The sequence below is a fragment of the Rousettus aegyptiacus genome, unplaced genomic scaffold, assembly GCF_014176215.1.
Source record: "Rousettus aegyptiacus isolate mRouAeg1 unplaced genomic scaffold, mRouAeg1.p scaffold_m13_p_4, whole genome shotgun sequence".
NCBI lineage: Eukaryota > Metazoa > Chordata > Mammalia > Chiroptera > Pteropodidae > Rousettus > Rousettus aegyptiacus.
Window position 1 is genome coordinate 68271086 of NW_023416307.1, and position 17107 is coordinate 68288192.

The 17107-nt window shown below is 31.9% G+C and overlaps 1 long non-coding RNA gene across 1 annotated transcript in view; it reads right to left on the reverse strand.

Moving 5' to 3' along the window:
- The window catches only part of LOC118601776, a 201575-nt gene that overhangs the window by 21994 nt on the left and 162474 nt on the right, over positions 1-17107 (reverse strand). Inside the window, exons 2-3 of the long non-coding RNA XR_004950598.1 lie at positions 16741-16905; positions 6035-6114 (exon numbers count right to left, since the gene is read on the reverse strand). This is a non-coding gene — a long non-coding RNA (uncharacterized LOC118601776). The remainder of the gene's footprint in view (positions 1-6034; positions 6115-16740; positions 16906-17107) is intronic.

Here is a 17107-nt window from a genome sequence, read left to right on the forward strand (position 1 = left end):
TCATTTTTCACAGAATTAGAACAAATAATTCTAAAATTTAGAACCACAAAAGACCTCAAATAGCAATGGCAATCTTGAGAAAGTAGAACAAAATTGAGGGTATCACAATACCTGATATCAAACTATACTACAAGGCTATAGTAATCAAAACAGCATGGTACTGGCATAAAGCAGATACATAGATCAATGGAAAAGTATAGAAAGCTCAGAAATAAACCCACTTCTATATAGTCCATTAATCTGTGAAAGAGGAGGCATGAATACACAATGAGATAAGACAGTCTATTCAATAAAAGATGCTGAGAAAACTGGAGGAATGCATGCACACACACATGACCACCTTTTTACATAATAAACAAGAATAAACTCAAAATGAATTAAAGACTTAAATATAAGACCTAAAACCACAAAACACCTAGAAGAAAACAGGCAGCAAAATCTCTGACACTTATTATAGTAATATTTTTTCTGATATGTCTCTTCAGTCAAGGGATACAGAAAAAAAATCCACAAATAGGACTACATTAAAACTAATTTTTTTTTTTTTTTTTTTTTTTTTTTACAGCAAAGGCAACCATCAACAAAATGAAAAGACAATCTACTGAATGGGAAAAGATTTTTGGATATGATACATCTAATAGGGGGCTAATATCCAAAATATACAAAGAACTCATGCAAAGCAACACCAAAAAAAACAAATAACCTGATTAAAAATGGGTAGAGGACCTAAATAGACATTTCTCCAAAGAGAACATACAAATGGCCAATAGATATGAAAAGACGCTCAACATCACTAATCATCAGAGAAATGCAAATTAAAACCACAATAAGATATCACTTCACACCTATCAGAATAGCTATCATCAATAAATCAATAAACTGATGGCAAGGATATAAAGAAAAAGGTAGCCTTGTGCACTGTTGGTGAGATTGCAGATGGGTGCAATCACTATGGAAAACAGTATGAAGGTTCCTCAAAAATTTAAAAATAGAACTACCTTATGACCCAGCAATTCCTCTTCTGGGTATTTATCTGAAGAAACCTAAAACACTAATTCAGAAAGATACATGCTTCCCTATGCTCACTGTAGCATTATTCACAATAGCCAAGATATGGAAGCAACCTAAGTGCCCATCAATAGACAATTGGATAAAAAAGAGGAAGTACATGTATATATGATGGAATATTACTAGGCCGTAAAAAGGAATGAGATCTTACCATTTGTGACAACATGAATGGACCTAGAGGATATTATGCTAAGTGAAATAAGTAAGACAGACAAATACCATATGATCTCATTTACATGTAGAATCTAAAGAACAAAATAAACAAAACAGACTCATAGATACAGAGAACAAAATGATGGTTGCCAGATGAGAAGGGTTTTCAGGAGCTGGGTAAAAAAGGTTAAGGGGATTAAGTACAAATTAGTAGTTATAAAAAAGTCATAGAGTTGTAAAGTACATCAATGGAAATATAGTCAATATTATTATTGACTATATTTCCATTGATGTACTTTACAACTCTATGACTACACATAATTAAGGTACTAGACTAATTGGGGGGATCACTTTGCCAATTATATAAATGTCTACCCACTGTACTTGTACACCTGAAACTAAAACAGAATAGTATTAAATGTCAGCTGTAATGAAGAAATGAAAAAAAAATATTTTTAAGTTATTGGAGTCTAAGCAGGCATATATTACAATTAACTATGCTGGTGATTAATGGCATCATGAAAAATATTGATGTTAATTCAAAACTGAATATAATTCTGCAACATGAAAACTGATCAAATAGACCAAGAAAAAGAGGGTACTAGAGTAAGAGTAGCAATAAGAGTAATTTGGAGGTCTGTAAGAGGAGGACATATTTAGGGACAGTAACTACAATTATTAGCTCAGAACATGTAAAAGATAGTTGAAAAAAGCACTCCATCTCTGGGAAATCAAAAGCACAGAGACAAAAGCCATAATATATTAAAGTAAACATAAAATGCAACTCCTAGAGAAAAGTGCATGTTTGTAGTTGTGATTTATAATCACAGTTAGAATAATATACAGATAATAGGAGGTAGGGTTCAAATGTGAGATTTTAAAATACATCAAGAGTACTTTATTGAATAGGTAATCATTATTTTCCAGTTCCAAAAGACTTTGCTTTATGGAGTGTTTTGTTTATTTGTTTTTCTAAAACATCTTATTTCAACTCTAGCAATGATACTCTGAAATTGATATTATCTACATTTTGTAGATTAGGATACAAAATTTGAATTATGCATTAGCCATCCTGAAACAAGCTAATAAAGGAGCCAGACCTAAATCACTCTTATCCTTATTGAATACTCTGTTCAAAATATTATACTTCAATGTTTTTTTTTTTTTTAATATTACTCCCTAGAAACTGCCCAGGTTTTTAGAGAATAAGAGCAAGAAATTACATTTTATAATCTCAGAACTTAAAAATTGAAAGGGACTACAGAGATGAGTTAGTCTAGCTCCAAATTGTTATAGCTCACAGAGTAAGACCCAGTCTCAGGCATTCAATTATTTACTCTTATTGATGACCAGACCCACATGTCTTAGCTCTGACTCTTTCTAATATGTCAAGTGACTTATTTTTATGAAAGCTGATATAAAAGAAAAGGAGAGACAAAACTAAGACATTTCACTACTGAAAAAAGGTCTCAATTTACAAGAAAAAGGATAACTATAATATAACAATTTTTTCCCCAGGGAAAACTAAATTGAGTTATCTTAAGCTTGTCATTGTCTAAATCTGTAAATGGTCTTCGGCTCTTATAGTCACATTGGAGTAATTAATATCTAAAAGTACAGGCATTGTTAGTATCTTATAGCACAAATTCTAGCTTGAAAAATAAAAACTGGAGAAAAATGGGCATATATTGGGGCATTAAGTGACAGCAATCATTATGGAAAATCCATTCAGCACCACTCGGTCAAGAAGAAAATTTTAACCGTTGCTTCGTTAATTAGAAGAGACAGGCCTGAACTAACTTAGCATAGGACAGCTTTAAACTGTCCACAGAATTCAGAATCAGTGAAATATTCAACAGGAAAGAGAAAAGGTTGGCATAGAAACTTGATCTTTATTTCAAGGAGAGAATTGTACTCATGCAGGTAAACACTGCAGACATAGATCACTGAAGCAAGTCCTATAAACAACGCAATGTGAGAAGTGGACAAATTGCCCTCCCTTTTCTCCTCCTCTTCCTTCATTTCCTTTTTCTTTACTTTTTTCAGCATTTCTTCTGCCTTTCCTCTTGTTACAATCCCAGAAATACACACTCCTCAGTATTTCTCACAAGCTGCTGTTAACTTAATTAATACTGAGAAAGACCTCTCACTAATCATTTCAGCCACTTTCATAAAGCCAGTATCAAATACCCACTGCTGAGATGGTTGGAAAGCACAGCATGAACCTTGGTAAGTAAACAAGCTCTTGAAAAAAACAAGAAAAACTCATGCAGGTTCTATTTCACAGAATCATAATTATACATTGAAGGATGACAGTCATCCTGTGGGTAAAACTTACACTAAACATGGTAACAAAAGCAAATCTAGAGAGTTGTGCACATTTTCCCATCATACTATTTTTTCAAACTACAATCCTCAAGATGTATTGGAGACAAATATAGAATTTTCAATTTCTTCAAAATTTCTAATTGGTCCTAAATGAATTCATTGAGATAGCCATAACTCTCTCACCCTTATGATTCAAGTAACATTTGCTGTGGAATAATACTAAGAAAATGTTAATTAAATAAAAGAGGAGAATAGTTTCTTACTGGTAAACCTATTGTAGCATCTTCTAACCAGCATAATGGAACAAAAGAAACACTATGGTTAATCTTGATGTGTTTCTCTCAAAACTGATTACAACAAACAGGTACATATCCACAAGTCTTGCCCAATAAGTGGCTGAATAATGCAATTAACTGTCTTTATCCTTTATTTGCTCTATTTGGAGTGTCTTGGACATTGTGAGGAACGGCATAAATTCAGTGGCATACAAAGCTAATAATAATAATAAATAATAATAATATATAAAATAATATAATACATATATGTTAGAACAAACTATATCCACATTACTATTTTCTTTCAAAGAAGTCATTGTAAAAAATAAGATCTTATGGCTCAAAATACCTACACATTTTATTTTAAAATTAATAAACTACACAACCAGAGCAATGTTATAAGAAGAGACTGGGCTCAAGCATTATAAAAATAATGATAATAAAGGCTATTGGTTGAATGCTTACAATGTGTTTGTCTTTATTCTAAATGTGGTTCATTAGATTAATTTAATCATGATAATAACACTATTATAACACTATAATAACATTATTATTACATCTCCACTAATTTAACAGTGTGATCTGATCAAGTTACCTAACCTCTTTGAGCTTCTGTCTTCTCACAGGGGATTAAAGTAACATGCTCTTTAAAGAACATTTAAAGTTATAGGAAAAATACTCATTACATATTACATTTAAAAAGCAAGCAGAGTATAGAAACTAAGTGCCTTTTTGAGATACAAAACATGTATATACGTACATATTTCTTTGTATGATATTTTCCCCTTGTTTACTACTTGGATTCTGCTAATCTTTCTAAAACCTATCTGAGGTCACTAACCCGTGAAGCCTCATCATGGCATTCCCCAATCTGGACTACCAGTAGTGACAGGTCTACTAAGTTCTACTAAAGAAGATTATTGTGTTGGCTGACATGACAGGTCATATAACTCATAAATTAAGGTGATTTAAATTACTAAAAAATAGGATAGATTTAAAAAGAAAAATATCAATTTAATGTCTCAATGCAATGTCACACTGTTGTTTCTTCTTTTGGTATTTTTTCTTTGTATTATTATTACCTTGTAAATCTAGTGCCTGTGGACTATTCCTTTAAATTCCTTTTGATATAAAGAAAATAAGGGGCAATGAGTTTATTAATCCATTTTTACTTGAATGTTAAATTTTGTAATTAATTCATGACAAATGAGAGTCAATAACTGAAAGAAATGTCACTCTCCGAAGACTTTTACCAATGGCCTGTCATTTTTGAATCACATGTAATCCAGAATGTTATTGAATCATTTCTTGCTTTCCTCTCAAACGATGATAATGCTTCTTTTGCCTTTCTCACATAGCTCTTATGATGATTATACTGATCATATATGTGAAATTATATTGAAAAAATTAACCATTTATTTTAGCCTGAGTGCTTTTCTCATGTAGGCACAAAAATAGAATTAAACACGTAAGGATTTTACAAAATGAAATTCTTGTGAGAAAAAATGAGGAGAGAGCTGGGGGCAATGCGGGCTTTCCTCAGAATGCAATGCAAGCGTGAGCCTGAGTGAAGGAAGGTAGAGGGAAGACCTTGGAGGGCTATGTAAATTGAGAAAGGTTTGGCAGGGCTGTTAGGGATTTTTTAACTCAAAATCTACCTTCAGAGGAGTGCCATGTTCACCAGAGAGCTGTCTGTCTTAGTATCATTGCAGCGCTCATCACAGGCTGGGTATGCCCATGGGAAGTAGTGTAAGCGCATGTACAGCAATGGGTCTCATAGGCCAGCAGCTGCAGCCTTTGATCAATTAGGCTCTCTGTAGTTGGAAGTCTGAAAAGCACATTCATATGATCACTATACTATTCAAGTATCTATATTTAAAATTACAGTCAAAGTAAAGCATGTTAAATTTGACTTATTGATATTGTTGTGTTGAGGAACTGTTTCATGTCTTTTAGAATAACAGTTTTTAAAGGGTATGCTATGTTTCATTGCTTTTTGTTTAAGCTTTAGAAAACAAATATATTTTAAAAGTTATTGCTGAGTGCTAAACTATTATACAGACTTAAGATGATATGTATTAATGAGGAAGAAAAAAACTAAATTTAACATTATTTTCTTAAATCTCATAGTTGCTATCTTTGAAGTTCCATAAAATTCTGCTTGATATGAAATTACAAATGGAAGAAAATGATGAATATCATTTACTCACCCCACTATATTATTCCATAGCTTTTGGGAAAACATCCAGTTATTATCTTCAAGTACTTTTCTGCATGTTTTTCATTCTCTCTATTATTAAAACATAAACACAAGCAGTAACATAATTTGAATTATATTTGTACTTTGCAGAAGATTCTAAATTTTTGTAGTGAAGCAAATTTTTATCTGAAAAAACTAAGAACCAAAAAAGGAAGAATACTAATATAGTATTTGTATTATTTATCTTTTGTTGCTGAGACTTTTGCAAATTCCTAGTAATTTGTAAATACTTTTTAAAACTAAAAGCAGAATGGAGAGATTTTAACAACACTTAAGTAGATGTCAGAATTCACCTACAGTAAAAGTTATCTGGTCCATTAGAAAATATCTCTAGTTTTCTTCTATAGCATTTAGCTCTTTTTAAATTCAAATAACTAAAATTGAAGAAGCTAGAATTTATCTACTCAATAATGATGCCTACTAAAATTATAGATTGAATGAAACTAGGATAAAACTGTTGGTGTCTCTAAATATATAATAATTTTTCATCAAATTGTTCTGTGAATTTCCCTGGTACCAGAGGCAGTAGTAGATAGAATTATTCCTGTTAAGCAGTCTAAAATACATTACTGTAAAGATCATGAATCAAAGACACTGCCTGATGTCTTCATTTGGTATGTTCAAATGGTGCTATAGTTTCCTATATGGTCTTTGGGTCATTGGACTACTTGAAGGAGATTAAAAGACCAATAGACTCAACTACTTGATAAAAAGGTCCACGCCACATATATGTTTTGCCCTCTTAGCTTCACACAAAATTCCTGATCCTGACTTTGTTAAAAGTCGGATGACTGAATTATAATTCCGAGCACTTCATTCTTCTGATCAAAAATATCCAATGGCCAATAGCTTCCTTCAGCAATTAGAATGAGTCAAACTCCTTAGAATTCTCAAAGGCCATATAAAATAAGCTCTTTATTTCTGCAACTTAATATTATAACATTTTCTCTCTTGTTCTCTAAAAATGGAGTGAATTATGCTTCTTTTGTCAATTAAAATACTTAGGCATTTTTTTTAGATATTGCATATATTTTCTTACTTGTACCTGGTATGATCTTTTTCAAACAAGCTGGGTTTCTACCATAATTTGGGTGTCTACTCGAATGCCATTCAAATGTGGTCTTTTCAGAGTTGTTGTTACTGAACAATTTATCTAAAATATATTCTCAGCTCCTGCCCAATATATATTTCCCCTTATCTCAACATCCTGCTTTACAGTACTTATCTCTGTCTAAAATTTATTCTTCTTATTATTTGTTGTCCTTCATGCATATATAAGAATATGAGTACCATGAGATGTATTCATCTTATCCTTAGAATCTAAAATGGTGTCTATTGACAGTGTTATTAAAAAAAAAAAAAAGAAAAGAAAAGAAAGAAAAGACAAAGAAAAAAGGAACTGCCTTGTAATTAGAAACTATTTACTTCAAGACTTAGGGTATATGCTTTATAATTCACAATAAATTAATTCATCTTAATAAGCTAATAAACTAGAAAACCATACTGTTATTTATATTCTGGTATTAATCTCTATCATATGTTACTTATTTTAGAATCTAACATAGAAACTTCTTGTTTCCAGCCTAGATAGAAATTTTCTATTTAGTTTGTCTTTCTTCAGATGGGCTTATAGCACAGCTTTGAAGTTATTGATAAAACAAAACAAAACAAAACAAAACAAAAACAATGCAGTGATATATGTGATAGCATTTGAGATCAAACTATTTTACATATTTACAACTCTTATTTTTATGGTGATTCCTTCATGAAATTGAGGTTGGCTTTCAGTAAGTTATCAACCATGCTGTCTATTCAGAAAAAAAAAAAAAAATTCTATTCCACATGACTTATCAAAGGTTGCACAAGTATTTTATGGGAAAATTGGCAACTACATTTTAAATTTCAAACAGGACTTTCTTTCCATCTCATGAAGTTCAAATCTCTTTTCTGATATTGTATAGACTTTAGAACCTAAAAAGATGGACATTGGCAGAATAAAACAATGCCTGTGAAACTTAATTTATTTCTCCACACTGAATAATCCAGCAAAAAGAGCTGTGTTTTCTGTTTTTCTAAGTAACAGTTATTTGGTCCTATGTGTTCCATATTGTAGCATTTATTATAGCATTATTTTCTGCATACACTTCCTTCCTGCAACTGAACAACAAACACAAGTAAACAGCAATCACGTCTCCTTGTCCACATTAGTTTACACTTTATGCCTAATGTAGACCCTGGCATGGCAGAGGTACTGCATAAATATTGAAAGACTGAATGAACTAGAAAAATTACAACAAATACTATATATATTTTGATTTTAATAATAAACTTGGCCTGTGCCTTCCTTAAAAATTATACTCTGAGAATTACTTTAAGTGTACCACTAAACGACCTGTCATTGGAGAAGATAGTTGACTATCATTTACTGTACTGGTAAGACTATGATGGAGTTAACGAGAATATTAAAAACAAGTGTTTCCTTGCTAAGAAAATCCTTTTAGATTCCTGGATGGTGAAAATAGGTCGATACCTGAATAACAATTGAAACTGCTTAGTTATACCTATTTGTAATGGCTCCTAAGAATTCCAAATGTATGTTAATTTCTCTAAATAAATGAATATTTTTAGCATTGCCCATTATATAAGGTAAGATAAAGCTTAGCAGCCAAAAGCTACTATTTATAAAATTATTGCTAATTAGAGTTGTGTGTAGTTATAAAAAAGGCTAGAACAAGTTTTGATTTCATTTGATTTGATTTTTATGGGTTTTAGGGATCATTTCCATTTAAGCAATGCTAAAAAACACTGAAGCATAAGATGGTTACAAACTCTACTACATATACACTAAAATATGATTTTTGGAATATATTAACTCTAAAACGATATCTCACTGTCTTTAACTTTTCACCAGATGTCTAATATGTCTTAATTTTGTTTAAAATGAGGGTCTAATTTCTGTTCAATATGATAGGGATGGGTCTTGCTTCTACACACAGACTCTGTGGAAAATCCATTAAAATAATTAATAAAATATAAAAGGAGAGTTCTGCTTCCATTTAGGATGTACAGAGCTATGAGAATTTCATTCCCATTATAAAAAAAAAAAAATGAGAAAAACCAAATAAGCTATAAAATCATAATTTTTCTTGAGCCCATCAGAGAAAAAATTAAATACCTTGTATTTCAAGGTGTGAAAACCCAGTCCATGGAGAGAAGAAATATATCCTTCTTAGTGTATGAGAGAAAGCAGTGACTACCATAAAAGTGGGTAAGATAGAATCAGCTGATAATTTTATAAAACCTTAAAGGTCAAGTGAGAGCTAGCATAACAATATGGTAGAACTGAGAGCCTACCAAAAAGTTTGCAATTAGTCTCAAAATAGTTTGAACAGGCCTCCACCAGTGCTCACAGGAAAGATGGGTCTGAGGAGAGATGCTGCTTGGTGGCACAGGTGTGAAGAATGTGATCAGGTGCCATTGGAAGAAGAGCATGATGATATACCTTCTTCACTAGATACTCCCCTCATTGGATGAAAAGGTTTTAAGCTGACAGTGCAAGGGTAGCAATCATTTCACCCACAGTATTCTTACAAAATTCATTGCTACTGGTGGAATGAAATAAATTTGTTTTCCTTTGGAATATGGGTAGAAAACACTTCCCAGTCTACAACACAAGCAATGATTCATTGCTAAGGTAGGATAAAAGAAAAAAAAAAAAAAACTTTGTATTTCTAGGTTCTAGATATGTACCAACACCAAGAAGATATCTGCCACTTTTGATGAGGGGGTAGAAATATCCCTCTTATTTAAGACCAATCACATGTAGAAGACAGAGTATGGCTGTAGTGGAGAGATGGGACAGGAATGTTGAGGAATCTCTACCCATTTGGCCCTGGGGACATAAAGCCAGCCTAAGACAGTCTGATCCAGGAGAACAGAGAATGTCTCCCGATTCCACTGAGTGGATCACACAATGTCAAGCAACAACAGTCTACCCCAATGAGGTGTAGGAGTGAGAAAAAAAAAACACACAAAGAAAGACCCCCTCTATAGCACATGTATGCAGTAACTGCTAAAATCTGAGAGTGCAGCAGGAACACTAGAAAAAGTTTCCAGCACTGAAAGCCCTATTCCAAGCATAAAGTAACAGCAGCCCAGCAGCAACTTCATTAATGGCCAGACAGGAAAATAGATATACCTAGGTAAAACTATGATTTACCTCATTTCTTACTGTTTTTCATAATATCTGCTACTAAATCAAAAATAGTAAGATGCACACACACACAAAAAAAAAAAAAAAAACAAGAAAAAAAAACACATTTTCAAGGTAAAAAATAATCAATAAAACTAGATTCAAAGATTATGCAGATGCTGAATCTATCAGAGGAGCTATAAAATAATTATGATTACAATGACAAAGGAGCTAATGGAATAAGTGAACATGTATGAAAAAATGAAGATTTTCAGCAAAGAGAGAGAAACTATACAAAATGTCAAAAGACAATGCTAGTTATAGAAATATAATACAGGAATAAAGAATTATTATAGTGGACTCAAGAACGGACTAGGTATAGCTGAGGAAAACAAAAGTGAATTTGAAGATATGTTGACAAAAATTACCCAAGCTAAAAAAAAAAAAAGAAAAAAAAAGAAAAAAAAGAAAAAAAAGAAAATAATAAATAAACCAAATCAAATTAAACCAAACCAGAGTATCTAAGAGCTGTGGGATAATACATCATGGCCCTGTCATCTCTATAATTAGCATTCCAGAAGGATAAGGAGAGAACGAGTACCAAAAAAAAAAAAAAAAAAAAAAAAAAAAAAAATTGATGAAATAACGGTCAACAATTTTCCTAAATTAATGAAAAATAAATCAGTGATCCAAGAAACCCAGAGAATCCCAAGCAGAAAATATTTGGGGATGGGGAGTGGGGAGGTGACTGACATATAGTAGTCAAAACACTGATAAATAAAAATGAAGAAAATTTCTGGTAAGGAACTGGGCAGGGGGCATTAAACAGAGAGGAAAAACAAAATATATATATATATAACAGACTTTGTTAAAAATTTTGAAGTCTGTAAAACAAGGTATGACATTTTTTTAAGCATTAGGGAAAAATATACAAAGATCAATACCATCTGAAAATATGTCTCAAAATGTCTAAAGTTGTTCTTATTAATTTTTCTTTTCTTTTTTTTTCTGATTTCTGCTCTGATTGTTACCATTTATTTTCTACTTATTTTGAATTTTATTTGTCTGTAGTTTTTTTGTTTTTCTTTCTCAGGAAGGACACTGAAGCATTGAAACATTTCTTCTTTCTAATATAAACATTTACTGCTACAAATTATCCTCTAACTACTGCTTTGGTGATAACTTAAAATTTAGAATATCTTGTTTTCATTTTTATGTAGTCAGAAATACTTTGATTCTCCATTTGATTTCTTTGACCTATGTTTTATTTAGAACTATGTTATTTCATTTCCATATATTTAGGAATACTCTAGAGATCTTTCTCTTATTTTGTTACTGATTTTTGTTTTAATACCATGTGTCATATACTTGGCATGAGTTTGAAGTTTTTTTTAATTTATTTAAAATTTATTGTCACAAATTATTTAGTTTCCAAGTACAGAGAGATTTTTCTGTTATCATCTTTTACAGATTACTAATTTGATTCGATTGCGGTCAAACACCACTTATACTATGATTTCGAGTATTTTACATTGTTTGTTGGGAGTTTATTTTATGAGCAGAATATGGTCTATTTTGGTACGAGTTCTATGGGTGCTTGAAAATTATGTGTACTCTGCTGCTATTGGGGGTGAATATTCTGTAATGGAGGATTAGATCCTGTTTGTTGATGGTGTTACTGAATTATTTTATATTCTTGCTTATTTTCTGTTTACTTGCTTTATCAATTAGCATGAAAGTGATGGAGTCTCTATAATTGTATATTTGTCTTTTTTCTGTCACTTCTGTCAGTTTATTTTATCATATTTTGAAGCTCTATTCTTTGGCATTAAAACACAGGATTGCTCTGTCTCCTGGATGATTGACATTTATTTTATATATGTCTTGGTCTCTAGTACTATTGACACTTGTAAAACAAGGATTCTAACTGTGTGGGACCAATTATATGTGGATTATTTTCAATAAACATCTGTACTGTTTTTGATAGTGCTTGAGAGTCTGTGGATTTGGAGGACCAACTTGATGCCACTTTATATATGGGATTTATACATCTGTGGATTTTGGTATCTGTGAGGATCCTGGAACCAATTTCCCACAGATACTGAGGGAAAACTAAGTTTTTAGAGAGTCAAAAGTTATACAAGGATCTTTGACTGTGGGGTCAACATCCATAACTCCCATGTTGTTCAAGAATCAACTGCATTTGCCTTTTAATCTACTTAATCTGATATTACTATAGCTATCCCTACTTTCCTTTAGTTAATATTTGCATAATATATCTTTTTCCATCCTTTCATTTTCAGCTTATCTGTATCACTCTTTGAACTCGGTCTCCTGTAGATGGCACATAGTTGGATCTTATTTTTATTTTATCCACTGTATTAATCTCCATTTTAATTATTTAAACAAATTATATTTAATATTACTATATTAAAGTTAACTGCCATTTTATTTTTCATTTCTTGCTTGTTCTCTTTTGGTTTTTCTAGTTCCCCCCTGCCTCTGGGTTACTTGAACATTTGAGGGAATTTTACAATATTTAAATAAATAAGAAACAAATCTTACATAATCGCCCATGAAAGTACCAACTCCAGTTCTCATCATTACTTTGTGTAGATCTATATTTCCATCTGGTAACATTTCCTTGCTGCCTGAAGGACATTCCTTCAAAATTTTTTGTAGTAGGGGTTTAATGGTAATAAATTCTTCTGTATTTTGCAGGTTGAAAAGTCTTTATTCCCTCTTCTTATTGAAAGAAACTTTGACTGAGTAAATAATTGTTTTGACAAATTTTTTTCCCCATAACTTTAAAGATACTATTCCACTCCCTTCTCTCATGTCATCATCCCTATTATTGTTTCTTTGTTTATAATGTGCCTTTTCTCCAACTGCCTATAAGGTTTCTCTTTATCTCTGGTTTTAAGCATTTTGATTATGATATGCCTTGGTATAGTTTTTTTTTTTTAACTTTTTTATTTGGAGCACATTGAGATTATATTATGCATGAATTTATGATTTTCATTAAATTTGAAAAATTTTTAGTTATTATTTCTTTAAATATTTTTTCAGTCTTCTCCCCTTCTCTAACTTGGGGACTGCCATTACATTTAAATTATGTAACCTGAAATTTTCCCACTGTTAACTGGCATTCTGTTCTCTATTACTATTTTTGTTACTCTGTTTTTCTTTCAGTAAAATTTCTATTCTTATGTCTTTAAATTCACTAATTTCCTGCAGTTTCTAATCTGCCATTAAACCCTTCTAGTATATTTTTATGTCAGATATTTTAGTTTTCAAATATAGAAATGTGATTTTTAAAAAAATAAATCTTTCAAGTCTTTGCTTAACTTTTTGGACATATAAAATAGTTATAACTGTTGGAATTTCTTTGCTAAATCTAACAACTTTGTCCTGCCTAGGTCCGTATCTATTGATTGCTTCTTCACATGTCTAGTGATTTTTACTTGGTACTAAATATTCTACTTTTTTATGGTAATGGATATTTTATATTTCTATAATTAAGTGTTTACTTTTAATAATAGTGGATATTTTTCTTTTTGTGGAGGGTAGACATTTTATATGCCTATAAATATTTTAAGCTAGGTTCTGGGATGAAGTTGTGTTTCTGTAAATAGTTTGATTCTTTCATTCTGGCTTTTAAAATTTATTAAGACTGGAACAGTGCTCAGATGAGGGTTATTATTCCCCTCTACTGAGACATTATTCTTTTATGTACCCTACTTAATTTCCCTGAATCTTTCCAGTATTCCTGGCAAGAATAAACACGATTCCCTATACGAGCATCAGGGAATGATACTTTTTTATTTTATTTTATTTTATTTTATTATTAGTTTCAAGTATACAGTACATTGGTTAGACATTTATATAGTTTATAAAACGATCCCCCTAATTGCTCTTTTACTCCTTTGTCAGGGAATGATACTCTTAATCTCTTTGAATGTTTCTTTGCCCAGCTTCAGGTAATTTCTTCATATAGATATGTATGATCAGTACTGAATGGAATACTTGAGGAGGACGTTCTGTAGATCTCTGGAATTCTCTCTCTGTTCAGCTCCTTCCTATATTGTACTGTTTTTCAAACTTGAGCCACCATGGTCTTCCTGGACTTTCAGCTCTATTGCCTTAAAGAATTGTTCTGACTCAGGCTATGCCTGAGTACCCCATCTCTGGATTGTGGCCTGAAAACACTCTCAATGAAGTAAAGCTCAATCACTGTTCTTTATTTGCTGATGTCTTAAGAAACAATTGTTTTATATATTTTGTCTGTCTTTTGACTATTTCAGGCAGAAGGGTGAATCCCATCTCTATTATTCCATTTTTTGTGGGAAGTAGAAGTTAAGATTTTAAAGCTGGAAGGAGTGGGTGCTTTGTCAATACACTTTCCTATATTTTTCCTTTATTTTTATAAATTATATAGTATTCTACAATGTCATTAAAATAATAAATTAGCTTTAGTTAAGAAATAGAGTTTTGATGCTCAAGTCTACATTACAACAGTTAATAGAAATAATAAAACAAGAATCATCAAAACAACATTGTGTTGTCTTTGCTTAATAACTGATGGGATCATGACAGCATCTCAAACACAAAAAAACATGAATATTCATTAAGATTACTTTGAATCACATTGTGACACCAGAATGAAGCTTCAAGGGTATACTCTTTCCAGTCTTTTGATTTCAGGGTAGACATTCAGTGTCAAAACATTACCAAACTGTGATAGGAAGCTCACCTGCTTCTCTCTCCCTCTGAAATTATTATCAAGTTTTGGAATGGGCTGTCATCATCACACTCAAGCTTTGGATACCGAACTTGTGAACAGAATATTAGCGAACAAGCTAAAGAATCAATAAGTAGTCAGCAAGTTCAGAAAACTCTCCTATTGGACTATTTTAAGATCAACTACTGTTTCATTAACAGAATTTTTCACTCGAGTATATAAAAATGTTTAGGAAGTTCTCTTTTTAAGTGGATTAGTAGTTCAGTTTCATGAAAGGATTTAAGAAAGCACAGATTTCCCTCTGATTCTGTCTCTGCCTTCAAATCTAATAGTATTTTAGAAAAAAAATAATATACAAATAATTTCCTCAAATCATTTATAAGAATGATAATAAACTTTGCATTAAATATCAAATCAAGTATGTAATTAAAGTTATAGGATTTTTATTCTTAATGACTACAAAGATATGTCTTTTATGTGTTAGGTAAAATAATGCTCAACCCAATAGATCTATACATTAATCCCCAAAATCAGTGACTATATTACCCCATATGGCAAAAGGGACTTGGCTGATGTAATTAATAAACTTGAGATGGGGAAATTATCTTGGATTATTTGTTTAAGACTAATGTAATCACAAGGGTCCACATAAGGCAAGAGATGGAAGCAAAAGAACCATAGAGAAGGAGATGTGACCATGGCAGCAAAAGTTGGAGTAATGCAAATGTTGAGAAAAGAGGCCATAAGACAAAGAATGTAGGCAGCCCCACAACCTAGAAAATATAAGAAATGACTTCCTCCCTAGAGACCCCAGAGAGAAGAGCAACTGTTAACACCCTGAGTTTAGCCCAATGTTATCTGATTTTAGATTTTTGACCTCCAGAACTGAAAGAGAATGTGAGTTGTTTTAAGGCCCTACACTGTGGTAACTTGTTGCTGCAACAACAGGAAATTAAAACACTCTCTAGTCAGGCTTGACTTTTTACTCTTCCTTACAGTTTTGTATAAAATAGTTTTCTCACGTAAGCTATACCCTTTTTGAGGTTAGGTACTTTAACCACTGTGTTGCTTAATGTAGTGCCTTTTGCCAGGTGTATTCTAAATATAAAGCTTAATCTCACCACCAATCAGGTCTACACAATGGAAGGTTCCCAGTAAATAACAATCCTAACTATTAACAAGGAAAATTCTGTATTAATGAAGAACGTAACATCAAATGAAAATATAATCAGTACTAGGTACTAACTTCCCAGCATTTTCTGAGTTCATCTTTCTAATATTTTGGCTTTGGATTGGACCTTATGTCTGAAGCAAAAAATACACACATACATATGCATACATGCGAACATACATACACATGTACATACAAACATACATATGTACATACATAAATACATATATAAATGTTACATATTTGTATCAGGACATGATTATTTAGGTGGGTTTCATGGGAAGATCTAAATATTAGGGTTTTTTCCTCTATATCTTTTCAGTATTAGAAGTCTTAAATCAAAATGTATCTACAGAGGTTGGGAGATTGAGGCCTCCCAGTTTTAAGGAAGTTGAGAAAAATTTTCTAAGACTCTAGCATGTGTTTAAGGGTCTTCGATTTCTATAGTAAAATTATACTGTGTGGAGATGAGATAACTAAATTTTCTTTTCTTTTTGGTGAAGGGATAAAGAAGTTATTTTCTAGGAGAAGAAAAACCAGAGAGGGCTTTACCTCACTAAATACAGCTTCCACACATACTTTGGCAAGTTATCCAAAAGGAGAAAAGTTGAACTGCATATTAAAGTGCCCTGGATTGGACGACAACTGAACTGCAAGCCACGGCTACCCAGCCTCATTCAGGAAATCTAGTGAGGTGATGATGAGAAATCTTCATATCTGTTTTTGAGAAAGAGGCAAAAATGAACAAGTCACATTAAGGATGAAATGGGATAGTGAGATCCCTGTGTTATATCTTTTAAAATAGCCAATTAAAATGGAAAATGCATTGTTCGGACAATTCTCCATCAGCCTCTCATGTTTCTGCATGTCTTATAAGCTAAAACAATGAAAGTTGTTTTTATTTTTTTCCAGAGTAAGT